This window comes from Mercenaria mercenaria, chromosome 4, assembly GCF_021730395.1.
Source record: "Mercenaria mercenaria strain notata chromosome 4, MADL_Memer_1, whole genome shotgun sequence".
In the NCBI taxonomy this organism is placed as follows: domain Eukaryota; kingdom Metazoa; phylum Mollusca; class Bivalvia; order Venerida; family Veneridae; genus Mercenaria; species Mercenaria mercenaria.
The window spans coordinates 92,596,673-92,615,956 of NC_069364.1; positions in this window are offsets into that span (position 1 = coordinate 92,596,673).

Consider the following 19,284-nt stretch of genomic DNA (forward strand, 5'->3'; position numbering starts at 1 on the left):
AACACGTATAGAATAATCCCTTGTATTGCGTTTTCGGCTGAAAATAGCTTATAATAAGCGACGTTCTGTTAATAAGTATAATTTCCATATCATCAATTATATCCATTTATTTCTTTAATACCAACACACAGAAGCCAAAACAGTAAGTTGTTTCTTTAGGTTTTTATTCTCAGGGGACGAGTTCGTTCTTATTTCATAAAATTGATCATACAGTAGGATCCTGGCGGTGACGGTAAAATGTTGGTATCTTTCGGCACTGTAAAATTTAACATGGCTTAACTTGGCCATTTACAGACATTAAAGCTCTAGCTTTATTCATGATAAACTTGTTCTGCGTTTACATGAGCCCATTGTGCTCTTTCAAACTTTACCTTTATATTTCTTCCGTTTAAAGTGAAAACAAGGTATTTGCGTTATTCATAGAATTTGTACAATATATGTCTAAGTATTACAGAAATCTATAAATATTGTCTGTAACAAATACTGGAAATGCAAGCAATTAATCTAGAGAATGTTTAACTGGCCGATATCAGATAAGACCGTCATGGGAACATATTAGAGACTCATAAATGACGATTGTTTACATCGACAGGACACCACGTTAACCATTAAACTGTATTTATTCCCCGTTTAATTCCATGACAACTGATTTCGCTCGTTTTGTTTTTGTACACAAACTGTTTTTTATTTTTCATTAATGTTAATTGTTCTAAATCTCGAGAGAGAAGTTGAGGGTAAATACACAATATATTTGCATGGCAAATGTTATCTGTCTCAGAATTTGGTTTTAGCAATGAAATTTATGTTTCCAAGACTTACAATTATTATTGTTAAAGTCACCATACGGTAATACTTACTGTGTCCAAGTAAGCAACTCTGAAACTAAGAAAGTGACCGATGGGATTTGAACCTGTTACCTCGAGGGTTCATAAGATAATTTATCGAGGAAACTCATTTAGAACTTTTTGCGACCTTTGTACTTTAAGATGTATTATATTTGGAAAATTATAATTACATGTAGTTTTCTAAAGTAGAGGTATTTTATGCAGAATTAAGGTATGAACTGTTTGACAGATATGATGTATGTACACGAGAATGATCTAGCACCTGTAAGCATCGTATAAGTATGAAGAATTATTTCATTAATAATTTTGCTTTCTTGAAGCTTACAGCATTTTGTTAAGTTTTAAATATCATACGCAGATTAAAATAAAAGAAAAAGCTTATACAATATGATCCCAGCATCATAATTTGATCTAAAAAGGGACTTTACCCGAAATGTTAACTTTGGACAAAGAAATTAAGAAGTAAATGTTTATATTCTATTTTATATTGTTTGTAACCGGATATATTTGATTGAATAAAATTTGAGCCTACTAACAAAGTTTTTGCTAGCTTATATATGCAGAATTTGACCAAAGGTTCCTGTAAATTTTCATAGGAATGGGCACTCGAGAGTGGAGGTTAAAGTGCTAGAAAAAAGGGCAAATCCTCTCAGAGGCAAATGGAATATTTGTACTGGTGAAACAGTTAAATATATTTGTAAAACAAACTGATAAACAAGATATATCAATGATCAGTATATCTATCACTGAAGAGCATTGTCAAGAAAAATAAGGTTCTCATTGGTGTCTTATTATTACTGTTGCTTCCTTTTGTACAACAATGTCTTTCCTGTGCCACAGGTCTTAAAGTATGTTGCACATTTTATTACCTCTCATAAACAGACTCAATAAATCTGAGCATTCTTTTATTTTCTTTGTTGCGTTCTATGCTTCTAATGAATCTTCTACATTTTTCTATGTGCTATCAAAAGAGTAATATTCAAAGACAAAGAAGCCCAAACGCAACCAAGTAGTTTCCACATGTAAAGTAGTGAAAGCATATTTTTCATGGATGAGCCCTTTATGACTCCTACTGTTAATATTGAGACCACAATCAAATTATATTACTAAGACAACTTATCAATAACGAAATTCTTTGAAAGAATACATATGCTAAGATGTTATTACATGGAGACAGTTACCTGTGTCGTCCCCAACTTTTACATCTTCCATAACTCTTTGTAACCATTTCAGACCCACAACACTTTGATAGCTCATGAGTTTGAGAAAGTTCATCGAAGATGGCCTTGTTTGAACTTAGCACTATTTTGACTCTATCTTGAAAGTTCCCGTTTTGTTTCAAGCCCCTATCATCGGAACATACAATATAAAACGAAGTCTATTTCGTGGTTAGTTTAAACTTGAGTAGATCTAGAGGCGGCTAGGGTAGGTCATACATTGATGTATGGTTTATATGCGCTTGTGTCATGTGTGGATGTGTGGGTACATGTATCAACTTCTTACTTTCCCTATCTAAGAGTCAATAACGTCTAAGGTCTTGATTTAGGAGAAGGAGCCCATTAACATTATTGGCCTTTAGCTCAAATGTTGCGGATAAGAAGACAGGTTAATAAGTCGAAATTACAAAATTTCGAGTTCATAAATAGCATTAAACTGGCACTTGTACTCTTCTGTATAGTGACAATCAAGGAATATACAGGTTAGTCAGTGTTACTACTACTACAGTAACGTCAATACAGATATAGATTTTACCTTGACGTCATGCTATTTTCGTAATGTTTCTAACATTTTATCCGAAGTTAGCTGTAAACTAGTATAAAATTCCATTTTCTACTTTTCATTTTCAACTTAACATATCTTTAGTACAAATATGTAAGCTAAATAGAGTTTAAAAGTGAGATTCTTGATTTCACCATTTGATAGATTATGTTTCAACTTCACATATATAAAATGAAATAATCCAAGAAAACAACAACTTTTTGCTTCAGTTATAACTAAGGAAAATGTGTTTATACGAGGAGTGTTCGATATGAATTGCTTATTGTCCTCTAGCTCGATATCCACGTGGGGCATGATAAAAACCAATACCTACCTGTATAGGGTTATTCAATACCTACACAACGGTGTATAAATGTACATGTTAGACTAAGTGTAAGACATAAAATTTGCCATTTGAATACACGCAATCATTGACCACTGTAGTAAAAATGGTTGGCAGAAGCGTCGACAAGAAAGATGAAATACGGGCTTACATCAAAGCTCGCTCAAAACTTGGTTGTTCTTTGAAGCAGCTGATGACTGAACTTTCTACTGCTTATGGACCTTCTTGTGTGTCTTATGACACAGTTCGGCGGTGGAAAAAGAAATTTGAGTCTGGTGTAGAGTCCATCAAAAATGCACCGAAATCAGGTAGGCCAAAATCTGCATCTCGTAAAGAAATCGTTTCCAAAATAAAGGAAATCATTGAAGGAGATGCCAGATTTACAGTTCGTGATATTGCACGAAAGGTAGGCATATCACTATCAACGGTTCACCTTATTTTGAAGAAGCATTTGAAAGTCAGAAAGATTTCTGCTAGATGGGTGCCACATCTGTTGACTGATGAGCAAACGAGGCAACGGGTTAAAGTGGCCAAAAAGCTGCTTCAAATGTTTCCAAAATATGACAAAAAGCAGTTTGCCAATGTCGTCACAGGTGATGAAACCTGGGTCCATTATTTTGAGCCCGTCAGAAAGGTTAGCAATAAGATCTGGGCCACTAAACACAGCAAACGCCCAACAATTGCCAAACGTTCTTTGAGTGCAAAGAAGGTTTTGTATGCAATCTTCTTCTCTGGTGAAGGAGTCGCAATAAAAGTGCCGGTGAAAAAGGGCAAAAGCATCACCGGAAAGTACTACAAAGACGTAGTACTGAAGAAACTGAAAAGTTTTATCAGAAACGACGCCCTGCCACTGGTTTTAAATGTCCGTCTTCTACATGACAATGCCCCCGCTCATACCTCCGCAATAGTTACGGCGTTTTTGAAGAAAGAAAAAGTAACTGTTTTGCCTCACCCCCCGTATTCCCCAGACCTTGCCCCATGTGATTTCTTTTTGTTTCCGAAATTGAAATCATTCCTTGCTGGGCGGAAATACCAGTCCCGACAGGCACTTGGATCTGCCATTCATCAGTACCTTATTACTGTGCCCAAATCAGCGTACCGTGACGCCTTCAAGAAGTGGATACATCGGCTGAAACTTTGCATTTCTAGCCACGGGGAGTACTTCGAGGGCATGAAATGAGCCCTTTTGGGCTAACTTGAAATTTGAAGTCTCCAGATAGAAATAAGCAATTCATTTCGAACATCCCTCGTATATAACCATAGAGCTATATTATGGAAAATATGAAAAACATTCAATAATTATGCAAAACGCTTCAACATTTACCGACTTTTTTACGAAAGGAAGCATAACGTGTTATATTGGTTTGGTCACTTATTCCATACTAAGTTCATTCACTTTAGTCTCCCAAATACCTGCTAATGTCGAAAATCAGTCCATTCAGGTTACGTTTTTATATTACCAGTATCACAAAGCTTGAATTACGTCTCCGTATTGTATTTGCAATTATTTTATGACAAAAAATCATACAATCTTTCCTTTAAGCATGTTGGAATCGCACCTAATTAATCACCAGGATGCTTTATGGCCTCTTCCCGATTTATCTTCATTATACAATTCTCAGAGGAACATTATAGAGAGCCATTATTCTCATCAATAAAAGACATGCTAAATTCAAATAAATCTGTAAATTTCTTTTCACCGAGTAGCAACCACAGCTTTGCCTGAACAGTTAATTTAAGGACAGGAACGTATGTCACGCTCACCTTCAGACTCGATATCGTTTACATAGTACTCAAGACTTTATTTCACTACGAGCTGTGGTAAGTCTTTTTGTTTTAGGTATTTATACACTCACTCTATGAATCAGCCTGACCTGCCATAAACTAGAGTTTACCGAAAATCAGATTTAAGAAGAGGCATTCGTGAACTGGCTCACTGAAATTCTGCGGTGGTAATTGATCAACTAAGCTTGCTAAACCCTACCACCATATTAGGCTAAAAAAATGAAATTCCATATGATTTATGTATGGTTAGCAATAGTATTTCTTCAAAAGTATAATGGGACAGAAATATGGTTGCCATATGACATAAATTATGTCGTTATAACTTTAAATACATAAGAAATAAAACAAATCCAAAAAGAAACATGTTCAGAACCTTAGTGAGTACACCCCTGTAGAAAAAACATCGAATCGTCCTTAAAAGACATATGTCTAGTGGCTATACGAGGTCCGAGTTGTTCCCTCAGTCAGTTGATAAAATCAAGTCCTACTTTCTTCAGCTCCTGTAGCTATTAAATTTCATTTTCTGAATCAAAGGAAATTAATTAGCTTGTTTAATTATCATATAACTTAAGGATATTATCCGGAAAGAGAGTTCATACCCCTAGATCATGCTACATTATTTTTATAAATAATTGCTTATGTATTTTGAGATTGTTTCAAAGCACTTCCTCTTAGTTCCGAGACATCATGAAGAGCACCACGGACATGGCTGGAAATGAAACTAATGGTATTAGAAGATTGATGATTTCTGTTTACATGTCACTATTAGGACAGGTTCAACTGTAAATACAAACGCCTGTTACATGACAGCTTTTCCCTGTTTTATTCGTTGTCTCAAAGGGGTTTATCTCATTACATGTTTACAGTCAGCAAATAAGTTACTGATGACAAATGATGACATTTCCACTACCGTCCATTAGCAGTCTAACCATACCGAACCTGCAACAAATCGTCTATGTCGTGTTGGACGATCTCTGGAATTCCAGTATTTCTACTTTGCAACTTGAAAGGAACTTTGAATTTATGTAACAGGTTTATGCCACAAGACAATCAAGTGTAACATATTTTATACGACAAAGTTTTAAAGTTGAGCTTAGTTCACAACTGTCATAGTTTCTGATACTGTACTTAAAGATATTTTTAAGAGCTTACATAGATATAGAATTTTGCCATTTTTGCTACTTTTTATCATAAACATGCAATATTTCGGTGATAATTAGTAATTTGAGAAGTAAAATAAATTACGTCATGCAGATTTATTCAATTTGAGAATGGCAAAATTCAAAACAAATAAAGTTATTTCTATAGAATGAGCTTTTCGTACGCTCTGATATTTTGTTAATATACGCAGGCCATTCTTCTAAAACTTACGTTTTTAGGCTAACAATTTGTCTGTATGAAAAGTACAGGGTGAAAAAATCGACTAAGTGTATTTCATCGAAACTAGTACTAACTGCTGACAGATATAAATCCTTCTTGATTAAGTCTGTTCGTGAGATAGTATGAAATGTGCAAATCCTCTCAAGCATTATCTAAAATGGCATATAGTGTCAATGAAAACTATTCCAATAGTTACACATTTGCCTATATTCATATCTTTGACTCAGCTACAATTATTACTTACTTAATTATTACACCGCTCCTCAAGTGTTTTGATATCTACAATTATGTAATTAATTAATTATGCTTGTTAGTTATTTGATTGAGCTACAATTCATTCACAAACCTATTAAAGCGACTTCAAATCGCTTGCCTCTCACCGATGTGGGTTCGAGCTGACACTTAGGGGCGTTGGATTCTTCGTGTGAGGAAGTCATCCGGTTGACTTACGGAAGGTCGGTGCTTCTACCTTGGTGCCCGCCAATGATGAAATAATGTATTTGTATTTTTGACAACTACACATATGTGAATAGCACCTTCTAAAACGTCATAAAAATATTGTATTATAAATAGCAAAATTACAATTCTTCAAACGCCTTAAATCTTCCGTTTAAAATTGTCAATCATTGCTAGAGCATTCACATACTGTACATGAATTTGTTTGTTTGTTTGTTTTGGGTTTAACGCCGTTTTTAACAGTATTTCTGTTAAGGCGGGCAGTTAACCTAAGCAGTGTTCCTGAATTCTGTACAAGTACAAAAGATAGTAGGTAAGGGTAGATTTCTCGGAAGCAGAGAGCACCACAAACACAGCCTCTGAGCCACGCATTTGCGAAGTAGACCAACAACAAAAAAGAAGCTGTAACGGAAAAATATTATAGACGGGTTGCTTCAAAAATTCAACAAGAACATTTTAATTTTATGCAAAATATAGAAAATAGGAGAGGAAGGGGTAGGGGTAAAAAAAGGGGTGGGGGGGGGGGGGGGGGTGAAACAAGGATGAATATTCGAAAGGTATTGCTACGTTCCTTAATCACAGTTACACTACAACGTAAACCACAGCAGCGCATACACTCATGTGCAAATCACAATGCACACATACGTTTTGCAAGAGCTTGATTTTAATGATAGAAAATCTAAAAATAAAAATTATTACAACAGGATTACCGTTATCAAAAGCTACGGAAAGCTTTCAGTAAACCTGTTTTCCGCAAGTAACTGCCAACTTCTGCACACGAATCAGAAAATGTTTGAAAAAATAAACTTTGGCTTCAACTTATTTTTAAAACAAATTCTGACTCCCAGTTCACTGAAAAAAAACTAGCTGCAAGACGGCTTTAAAAAAAACAAAAATTCATTTCCATTACTCTGAAAGCCATATTCTTTGCTTTGAAATTGCTTTTAGGTTAGTATCTTTTTCATAATATAAAATACGTTTCCGTCATAATTAAGGAAAAAGGCATTTTCATCAACGTTTCAATATTGAACACTGTTGAAGAAAAGTGTGAGGTGAGACTTATTTGAAAGTATTATAACTGCGAGGTGTAATTTTAACTGCAATATCTTGTACTGATAATTTCAGAATATGATCAGTAATCACTCACAGGCGTAAGAGCAGGGAGTTAAGTGAGAGTAGCACGATCGTTTGTGTTTATATATATTTCCTTCTTGTTTTTACGACTTTACTGATAATTTTATCTTAACAGCTCACTTAAATTCAGCATTTGGCGTTTGAAATATTCAGATCATGTACAGTAGAGATGGTACCTACCCAAGAAAATCTAAGGGAAACAACTCTTAATTGACCAATAAACTGAAGCCAACATAAAACTTTGGTCAAAAGTGAAAGAAAAATCAAATAGGTCCTTTTAACAACAACTGATCAGGCAGACAAAATATGACCTACATTTGTTTAAATCTCATCAAGCCAAAGTGATTTATTGTTCCCAATGATGATACATTGGCTTACTCAAAATTTATATACTAAATTTTAAAAACATAAAATGTATATATCCAACAATGAAAAATTACAAAAAGTTAAATTGGTTTCACGTTTGTGTAACAACATAGCCATACTGGTTATATTTGTCATTTCAATCGATCATTTTGGAATTGTTTCTTATGTTTTAGTCATTTTGAACAATTTTCTCATACTTATCAGGTGTACTTTGCTGCAAATAATGTAACACAAAAGTCATTTTCATCAAATGAAATCACGACATTTTAAGGTAGTGGTTGTAAGTACAACATTTTAAGGTAACTGATAGGTAATGACTCTGCAATGTATTTTTAGCAATTCAACATTTTCTGGATGGAACTCTCGCGATCATTCTTTTGCATGAAAATCGAATAAATGCTGAATAAGCATAATATTATGGAGATTACTTGATGATTTTCGTTACTGGTCAATTACCCTTAAAAAACTACAAGGTGTTTATTTATTCTTGTAAAAAGGTAAGCGGGTAACTTCAAATATCAACATTAATTTACAAAGTTAAACTGCTTACACAACATGAAAAAAAGATTTCATTAGGGCCTCTCATTTATGATATATCAACAATTATCACCTGAATTGAGTGCTTTCATGAATGAAAAATATTGATGGCAAAATAGTGTAGGGGTTTGTTTACATTATTAAATCTTCAATATCTTCTTTCAGGTACATTTTTGATATGGTTTTGGTAAACTTATAATAAAGAGCATGTCATTCTCTTTCACTCAGATGTTTTTCATTAGTTTTAGACTCTTGGCTAGTCTTGGATTTTGACTTTATTAAAAGACAAAAGGAAGTTCAGTATAGGCTCTTTCAAAGTGTTGAAAGTAGACTAAACTTGCACTATATTATATTGAATTTATGTAGATGTTGAGACTTTTAATACAGACTATAATTGGGGATGTCCTAAAATCATTGAAAAACGGTCAATACAAGAGTTATCCATTTTGCTTCAGATATTTTGAGAAAGCCATTTTTTAAATATCAAATATTTCTATTTTTACATGGAATGGAGGAAAACCATCAATATGTTTAGTAATTTGGTGCACTTAGCTATCATTTCACTCTGTAAATAATATGTAAAGATGAATTTGATTTTTTTAGGTACCATCTCTATGTACAGTACCAACAGGAACATTGCACCTTAATAAAGATTACTACTGAAAACACATTTTTTCCAAGCCTTGTTGACATTATGTAACTTAAACCTAAATTAATCGACAACCATAAATTTCAGTGTTGAAATGAAATCCACTTAGAATCCAGGATTTGGCATACACAAATTGCAGAATTTTACGGAGGAGGAACCCGTATCCCCGGCATACAGAGATATTACAACACTCAAAAAAGATAACCATTTTATTGAAACCATCTCTCAAACACATAGAACGGAGAATGTGAATAACTATTTATAAGGTTTAACTCATTATAATAAAACAATCATTTAAAATACAAACTTTTCTTTAGGTCTACTTACTACAGAATTGCGGTAGAACATTTTATCATTGTGACTATATTGCATTTAAAAAAAACATATTTGGAATATGAGTTTTATATTTTTACAGCTTGTGTACCGCCAAACAACATTGAAGACCCGCCCGCTTAGCTCAATAGGGTCGTGGCGGGGCGTACGAGGGATGTTCGAAATGAATTGCTTATTTCTATCTGGAGACTTCAAATTTCAAGTTAGCCCAAAAGGGCTCATTTCATGCCCCCGAAGTACTCCCCGTGGCTAGAAATGCAAAGTTTCAGCCGATGTATCCACTTCTTGAAGGCGTCACGGTACGCTGATTTGGGCACAGTAATAAGGTACTGATGAATTGCAGATCCAAGTGCCTGTCGGGACTGGTATTTCCGCCCAGCAAGGAATGATTTCAATTTCGGAAACAAAAAGAAATCACATGGGGCAAGGTCTGGGGAATACGCGGGGTGAGGCAAAACAGTTACTTTTTCTTTCTTCAAAAACGCCGTAACTATTGCGGAGGTATGAGCGGGGGCATTGTCATGTAGAAGACGGACATGTTTAAAACCAGTGGCAGGGCGTCGTTTCTGATAATACTTTTTCAGTTTCTTCAGTACTACGTTTTTGTAGTACTTTCCGGTGATGCTTTTGCCCTTTTTCACCGGCACTTTTATTGCGACTCCTTCACCAGAGAAGAAGATTGCATACAAAACCTTCTTTGCACTCAAAGAACGTTTGGCAATTATTGGGCGTTTGCTGTGTTTAGTGGCCCAGATCTTATTGCTAACCTTTCTGACGGGCTCAAAATAATGGACCCAGGTTTCATCACCTGTGACGACATTGGCAAACTGCTTTTTGTCATATTTTGGAAACATTTGAAGCAGCTTTTTGGCCACTTTAACCCGTTGCCTCTTTTGCTCATCAGTCAACAGATGTGGCACCCATCTAGCAGAAATCTTTCTGACTTTCAAATGCTTCTTCAAAATAAGGTGAACCGTTGATAGTGATATGCCTACCTTTCGTGCAATATCACGAACTGTAAATCTGGCTTCTCCTTCAATGATTTCCTTTATTTTGGAAACGATTTCTTTACGAGATGCAGATTTTGGCCTACCTGATTTCGGTGCATTTTTGATGGACTCTACACCAGACTCAAATTTCTTTTTCCACCGCCGAACTGTGTCATAAGACACACAAGAAGGTCCATAAGCAGTAGAAAGTTCAGTCATCAGCTGCTTCAAAGAACAACCAAGTTTTGAGCGAGCTTTGATGTAAGCCCGTATTTCATCTTTCTTGTCGACGCTTCTACCAACCGTTTTTACTACAGTGGTCAATGATTGCGTGTATTCAAATGGCACATTTTATGTCTTACACTTAGTCTAACATGTACATTTATACACCGTTGTGTAGGTATTGAATAACCCTATACAGGTAGGTATTGGTTTTTATCGTGCCCCACGTGGATATCGAGCTAGAGGACAATAGGCAATTCATATCGAACACTCCTCGTATGTTCCCTGCGACGATTTGATAGAAGCCATTGTGTCTGAAATCATTCGTCCTCCACCTCTGAATCATGTGGGGAAGTTGGCACGGAGAACAAGTTTGTACTCGTACAGAATCCAGGAACACTGGTTAGGTTAACTGCCCGCCGTTACATAACTGTAATACTATTGAAAGACGGCGTATAACCCAAAACAAACAAAAACATTGAAAGATGACAGAAAGTCAATTTTGGTAAAAAGGAGTTACTACAGTATTGCGTTCAACCCTCGATATACAAAACTGTACTTAACTTTGCCTTTCAAGTGATACAACTGTAGTTTTCTAAATGTTTAATCAATTCAAATACTGAATGACAAAACTTGATGCAAAGGCAAAACAGTTTACATTGTATTACAGCTAAAAAATATATAAACAATAAACAACATATCATACTACATATCACACATATCAAGATATGTGTGCACCTTTAAAGGACGTTTTAAGCGAATAATTAGTATGGGTAATTTAAAAGCGTTTGTCTTCCTTAATTGTAGGATGCAAACAATATTTTAAAGGCGCACCTTCATGTGGGTATAACGTTTTCATGTGTCCGCCTGCGTCTACGCCTATTGAAAAAGGTCATAAAATATTGACTGGTATTTTTGTTTTTCATTACACAATGTAAACATTGTTATACAAATTGTAACCTACGTAACTTTTATCAATTAGTTTCTACTTTCTAAGCAAGTGTTAAATTGTTCCCGTCACATACCATTAAAGTGATTTTAGTCAATACAATGATTTGCCAGAGTCTATAAATTCCGATAAAATGCGTGGAAACAGTCTCTTAGATATCGAAGGCTTGTGGAATCGGAAATTTTACTAGGAATTGGAGTTGTCTCATAGCTTGAAGTGTGTGAAATCTCTGCCACAAAATCAACGCCTGAAACAAAGTGTTTATAGAAATTTATTTTGCCAATTCCATATTCCTTTGGACGTAATAAAGCTTCTGTTTCTGCGGGAGAGCTGTCACAAAAGCGTGGATATTTTAATTAAGGCTCACAAGGATAAAAAAGGAGAGCGTCATATTTTTTAAACAACAACTATATATCAACAAAACATGAAATACCTGATCCACCTTTGCGCTTTATTTGTTTTGGCATGTGTAGCCTCAGCATATTGGATAGGTAAGCGTTTTGTCATTACTATCGCAATTAGTATTCATGTTACACTGAGACTATTAAACTTTATGAAACATTGTCTTCAGCGAGTTTGCGTATTTTTCACAGATGTCCTGAATATCATAATGTTTTGAAAATGGTAACTTGATATAAGAATATCGTTATAATGATAAATCAAAATATTTGTTTCAGGTCACATACTTCCGACACGTAAATTAATTAAAATTCCCTTAATTGTAGCCGAATTCGACGTTTATACAGAAAAGAATAAGTAACATATGCTTACAAATTTTGTTATTGATGAATAACCCTGGATGATTAAATGTTAAAAAAATTGCCCTTAAATGAAATGCGCTTGTCCTGTTACTTTTTGCCTAATTTGGAAATAGGGATTTTTCTTATAAAGGAATCATCTGAGGAAAAATAAAAGGGTATATTTAAATATTTCGCCAACAAAACTGATGTCTCACGGCTTAAATTTGTATGTATATAAAATAACTTATATTATAATATTTGTTCTGTGCTATCAGTCCGCCATACAACATAAGAACAGCAAATAAATGCTAGAAATGTGTAATAAGAATTATAAAATTATTTATGCAGGGTTTTCATAAACTACAGTGGTATCTTTGTTAATTTATAGAAATAATTGCTAAACATTTCATTTCATACCTCAAACTTGTTACCTAAATATAATAACGTATCAACCTAATTAATATTACTGCGACTGTTTGAAATAAAATCTGCTTACATTGCACTGCCGATTAATTTTGGGACGTTGTTAAGTTGAACTGTGACAGGATAGAAATTGTCCGTTTTGTATGACAATGGCTTTCGAAAACCAGGAAAATTTTAAACATTAAACTTTTGGTCTGTATTTATTGTGTATTACCGTCGGCATGAATGCATTTTTCAAATGTTATAGCTTTTATCAAGATAACGCGTGCTTGTTACTGAAAAATAGACAGAAGTATACGTTGACAGAGCAGAGAATCCTTACTGCATTGATAATTACAGAGACGGATTTCAATTTCAAATCAATGCGAATGACTTTTTTCACACAATGAATACTTATCTATTTCGAAAATTGATGTTTTAATATTTCAATGTTTCAACAAGAATATTTCTCTTCAAAATCGAGTCTTTTATGTTATAGAATTTCTGTTATTAATTGATTTCAAAACCGTATGATATAACCAGAATATGTCAACAGCATAATTATATATCCCCAAGCTGGCAAACGTCACGTTTGTGTTCGTTTCCCTAGTAATGACTTTCATTTGTGAATTTGTAAAAGCAGTCAAATTCCCAAAGGTAGTTAATGTCATCAAGAGCAAGCTTGAAGATTTCAATCACAATATGAACAGACAAACAAAGTCTAAATACTCGATATGTATTATAGTATTATGCCAGTACAACATCCAGATACATGTCTGTAGGCTAAACAGGTTTGTCTCTTTGAGCTCTAGAATGCAGTAATTTGCTCCCCATTAACGAATGTCTGAAATAAATTTCGGATTTATAGCATGTTTAGCCGTGTTTCTGATCGAGAATTTTTAATAAGCCATGCCTTGTACGACGTGTTTCTCAGCATCCGCAATCACGATAAAATCTTCAGTGACATTTTTAATACCAGTACTAAACTGGTTGAAAATATTGTATCTTTACAACATACTTAAGACTGCACATACCCAGATGCTTTCAACAAGCGAAAAAGACATTAAATTTTGCCCTTATATAACGTAACATTCTTCTACCAGTAAATTAATAATTCAACTGCTACCTTACTAAAATTGAGACTATGAGAAACACCGTGAAGTGTAATGGTATACACAACAAGGTGCAATAATGTGACTGATAAATGAAGACGTATCACAATACATAATTTGTTCTGAGGAAAAAAGAGAGAAAAGTTCATTGGTAAATAATAAAATGGTGTTTGTAACTTGAGAATTGTACCATTTTAATTAACTAAAAGGATATGACGTAGTGTACAAAATATGGGCGAGCAAAATGGTCCGATTTACTTAGAAGATTGCCTTATAGCAGCTTTCACGTTTCATTTGTCAAGACTATCTTGAAAAAATTAACTTTTGATTCACCCGTCGGAACTAACTGAAGTCTTTTACACAGGCAAACATCTGAAACATTAGCTAGATTTCCCATTAATGTTATAGTTTCGTTTACAAATTGATTAGATATCTAGTAAAACAGAAAAAAAAACAAATAAAAAAACAAACAAACATAACAAAAAAAAACAACAAAAAACAAGCTTGAACATTAGCTAGATATCCTACCCGTATTACAGAACAATGTGGGGGAACACGAAACTAGATTATAACTCTCGTATTATGATAACATGAATAGACTATCAGTCGTAATATTTCAATAAACTTTGTTGAATAACATGTCTGTCTTTTATACATATTTTACCAACATATTCTAAGGGTTTCTGCAGACCTTAATCCGAAAGGTATTCTGATCTTAGAACATTACATATACACTAAATGCGGCGGAATTTTCAGGGATGAAACCATGGTACCAAGTTATTTAATTTAACATCTTGGTTGTTTTTCCTTAACGGTCAACAAGTTTGAAATATTCATAACCCAGGCATACAAAGTAACGGCACTACCAAAAGCATATGTTGAGTGTTTTTAATCGATAATTTTATTCCTCTTTATTCCAAACAAGAGAACGGTATTTCGGTGTGTTGCTGAAAATTCTGTAAACAGGGACACAATGTCACATATAAAGAGAAATTAGATAAAGTCATATTGATTAATACTTCCTAACATTGTTGATATTATTCATAAAAAGAAAGTTTCGAGCAATTCAATATACTCACGGTTATCGGTGAAAAATCAGTTGTCTTATATTTGTTACTTCAAATTTGTTAGAGAGTAAAGCCAGGGACGGCTTCTCTGTGGGGTAATGGGAGTGCTTTGTGTTGGTAGCTAAGATTGCAAAGCGTTCTTCACGAAACAAACAACATTTGTGGAAAACCTAAAAGGTAGATAGAAGTTATTCATTTGCGCTATATTCGGCCCAGGAAAAAATGAAAAAAATATTTATGAGCAGCACATGAATTGCTATGTTTATAAACGATTTTTCTCCCGTTCGTACATGCTTTGATCTAGCAAAAAATGTAGGAATTCAAGATAATATGCTCACTCATACTGTGAACTACAATCATTTCCAATCAGCAGTGTGCAGTCACACCTTAGGAATATTTGTGACGTCGGTAATACGAGTGAATAATTATAGGTTATTAGCTTTGTATCGGGAAATATGCATGGATTCTGCAGCGGAAATATTGTGCGACTTCAGGAGCGCAATATTCTTCCGCTGAAGAACGAGTGCATATTTCCCGATGCAAAGATAATAACCTTTTTATTACATACGCATCTACATGTATAAATATTATGTAAATATCATAAATATGTTCAATAGCCTGAATAAGATTGACAATACTGAACTAAATAGAAAAAAATTGTGCAACAATACACATTGAATTACGTCACGCACCCGGTATGAAATTCAGGCGTCAGTGTATGGGAAAATATCGACGTTGCCGGTACAAGCGTAACTCAACGGGGAATAGAAACGAGTATGTAATAAAGAGAAATAATTAGTTGCTGTTTCTAGTTCCGATGTCTTATCTTTCTGTTAAGTACAACCTCAGACCATTGACAGTGTTGTTGCACGTGGACTATAAAGGTTTCCCAAAATAAATGATGATATTCAGTTTCCCCTCTGCTTGTAATCGTGTTGTTGAGAGTATTGGGAAGATGCATTTTGAGTGTTATTTTGATATAGTGGAGATCACACAGGAAACGTAATATTGTTAGACTATGTAGCATAGTGATGTTGATTTTAATCCCGTATAGAATATCACACCCATAAAGTTATTGTAGGTTTAGTTTTGAGGGTTACTATTGAAATAAACCCACTATCGTTTCAAAATCACAGCACTTATCGCCTGTAAATCAGCCTAACTATAGATTTTGAATTTAACTCTTGATCACTTAATTTTACATCTACCATATTTTCACAAATTGTCTACAAATTTGCTGCAAATGTGCACCTTCCGTAACGACCAAATGGCATGTCAAATTGTAACATTGTGTAAACACAATGCGCTGAAGAACGGCAGGTTAATACATTCGGCTTGACATATTTGTCAGTGACTGCTCGTTATATAACATACTGCTGAATAAAGCCTTTTCCTCAAACAAGTTAGAAACCTCAAATTTTCACGTGCGTTATACTTTTAATTCTATTAATTGTCCACCATACCCGAGTAGTAAAGGTTGCTAATTCACAGATGTGTGTCTGAAACAAATCCTAGCCTTGTGGTGTACATTTCCTTCGTGTGAGGAATTAATCAAACTGGCTTACAGAATGTTGGAGGTTCTACGCAGGTGCCCGCCGTGCCTATACATAATGCCCAGAGGGGTACCTGGAGTCTTTAGCCATCATCAAAAAGCCGCCATATAACACAATATTATGTTAGTATGTCGTCACACCTAGCAGTGGAAAAGTAAACAAACAAACACAAATGAGAAAAAGGACAACAACAAAACAAAAGTGAAATATATCGTAGATACTTTACAATCTCAAATTCTGTTCCTATGTCAAACATTCGTTATTCAAGTTTTAGGAAAGGCAAATCACAAGAGACTGTCTTGAAATGATAAAAATGACTGATATTGCGGAGACAGATATCACAGCATCCTAACTTGTATATTCTGGTGACAGTTTTAACACTGTTATAACACCAGAATTGAATTAGGAACGTTACTTTTTGCTGCCTTAGGTAAATATATGTTAAACCTAGACATCTTGGAGCACGCTGAAATTACTTTCTTTGTTGACATTCACTTCAGCATATTTGAAACGCTTTGGGAATTCATGGCTACAGTAATTGTAGACGAATTATGTTCCGTTATTGTGCTGTTTGTGAGATGACCTTTGCAGTTAGAATTGACAACAGAAACGCATTACCATAGGAGGGCTGTTTCTTTCAGATAGAGATGGAAAGGAAATCATGTTTTATATTTGTGTATAACTATACATTCAATGAAACATGTAGGAGGGAATTTGTTTTAGATATAAAAAAAAAACGCATTCCCTGTTTGATATTTATTTCTGTTTTTTTTTTTTTTTTATGTAAAACGGAGTATAAGTACTATTATTAGGCCAAGTGCTCAGGCAGAGACGATATGTCTTAAAAATGTATGTTTACGCATATGTTCAGTCTTTCAGATACTTAATTATTACACAAAATATATGACTAAACAAACTTTACATATCGAACTAGTATCTCAGATATACTACTGTCTAAGCTATATTAAAACGAGCGATAACTCTTTTAGTGAAATGTGTTCAATTTGACGGCTGGTCGAACATACAAGTTGTAGGCTTGAAAGAAACAAAAACAATTTCAAAGAGCGTAGATTATACGGACATACCTTAGAAAAGGTTCCATCTTACGTAAAAAGGTCACAGATCAATATGTAGGGCACTGAATAACGAAAAGGCAATAGAGATCTAACGGGATTACCAAACTACAATGTATGTTGCAGAAGTTGTAATAAAATCTCACGAAGAATAAATATTTTCTCTCTCGTTAGATTGATTCATTCTTATGCAATAAGTAGAAGACATTGATTCTGTACCATTGTGGATATATGGTGCTATTTGTGCACTGTTTAATTACCCAGTTGCAGTTTATTGTCATAGTAATTATAAACACGACAAAATAATTTGATTTTATCCCATTACGTTATATTCCAATTAACAGTGACTGCCCGTCTACGGTAACATCTTTTTAGCCTTTTTCCTAAGTATTGAATATGCATGTAAATATAAAGGCAGGTCAGATCGCTTTTGCTGGTACGATTACGATATTAGTAGATACTGTTTGTTATCGAGTTTATACAGACATTCTATTTGTCAGGGTTAGTAAACATAATTATACACTAATTGAATATCATCACTATTGCCGAGGACCGAAAATAAATGTTTTATTAAATATGACATCATAAATGTTTGTCCATTGATATCTTCGAGCTTGGGCTGTAGCCTAGCAAATATACGTTGACTATAGAATAATCATGCAGCCTTCGATTTATATATTAAGGACATGTTCTTAAAGAGTTAGAATCAGAGTCAGAAAAATGTAGATCTGTTAGTAGGTAGTGTGTAGCAATCTTGGAAAATATTACCATAGAAATGACTAAGATTGCTATCATTATCTAAAACGTGATTATTCACATCTCAAATAGTTTTGATATGGAAGGTGTCTCCTTCATAGAAACTATTTTTTCATTTTTTTCAGTCGAAATGTTTGTTTATGATGCCCGTTTGCCTTAATATTTTGATACTTTGTGCGCTGAAGCTTACATTTTATCTCATCACATACATGTTTTTAGAACAATAACATATAAAGGCACATATAAAATACTCTACCACTGCAATATTCTGCATTTTGTCCAAAATATTTACGCTTCATTAATTAGTATCATAGATATTAAACAAGTATCATTGTGTTTATCAGTTCTTTTAAGATTAAACTATGCAGCAAAAATCTGACATTTAACACAAATTACGATAGAGATTTCTTTCTACATTTTAGCGTCACCTACTTGACAGACTACCATTTCAAAGTTTATGTACTGTAGACATTGCACAGTCTATAGTTCAGAAGATGTGACGATCGTTTAAGTGTTGTATAATGAACTGCAACAAATACTAAGATACATCTAAATACCAATTGTACACTGACAACTAATGTTAAAGCCACTGTTTGAATCGGTAGCGTGCAATCATTTTGTGTTACAGCATTTGTTTTGCATTGAAAAACAATGTAACGAAATAATGTAAATTATGTTTTGCCCGTGGCAGGTTACATGGATCACTGCTTACATAGATATTAGGTTAATGCATGTTTATGCATGAAATAATCAGATTTGTCACTGCATAGCTATATGTCTCACTATACAAATCTTTCATCTACAGAAAAACAATAACCAACTATCCTGCAAAACG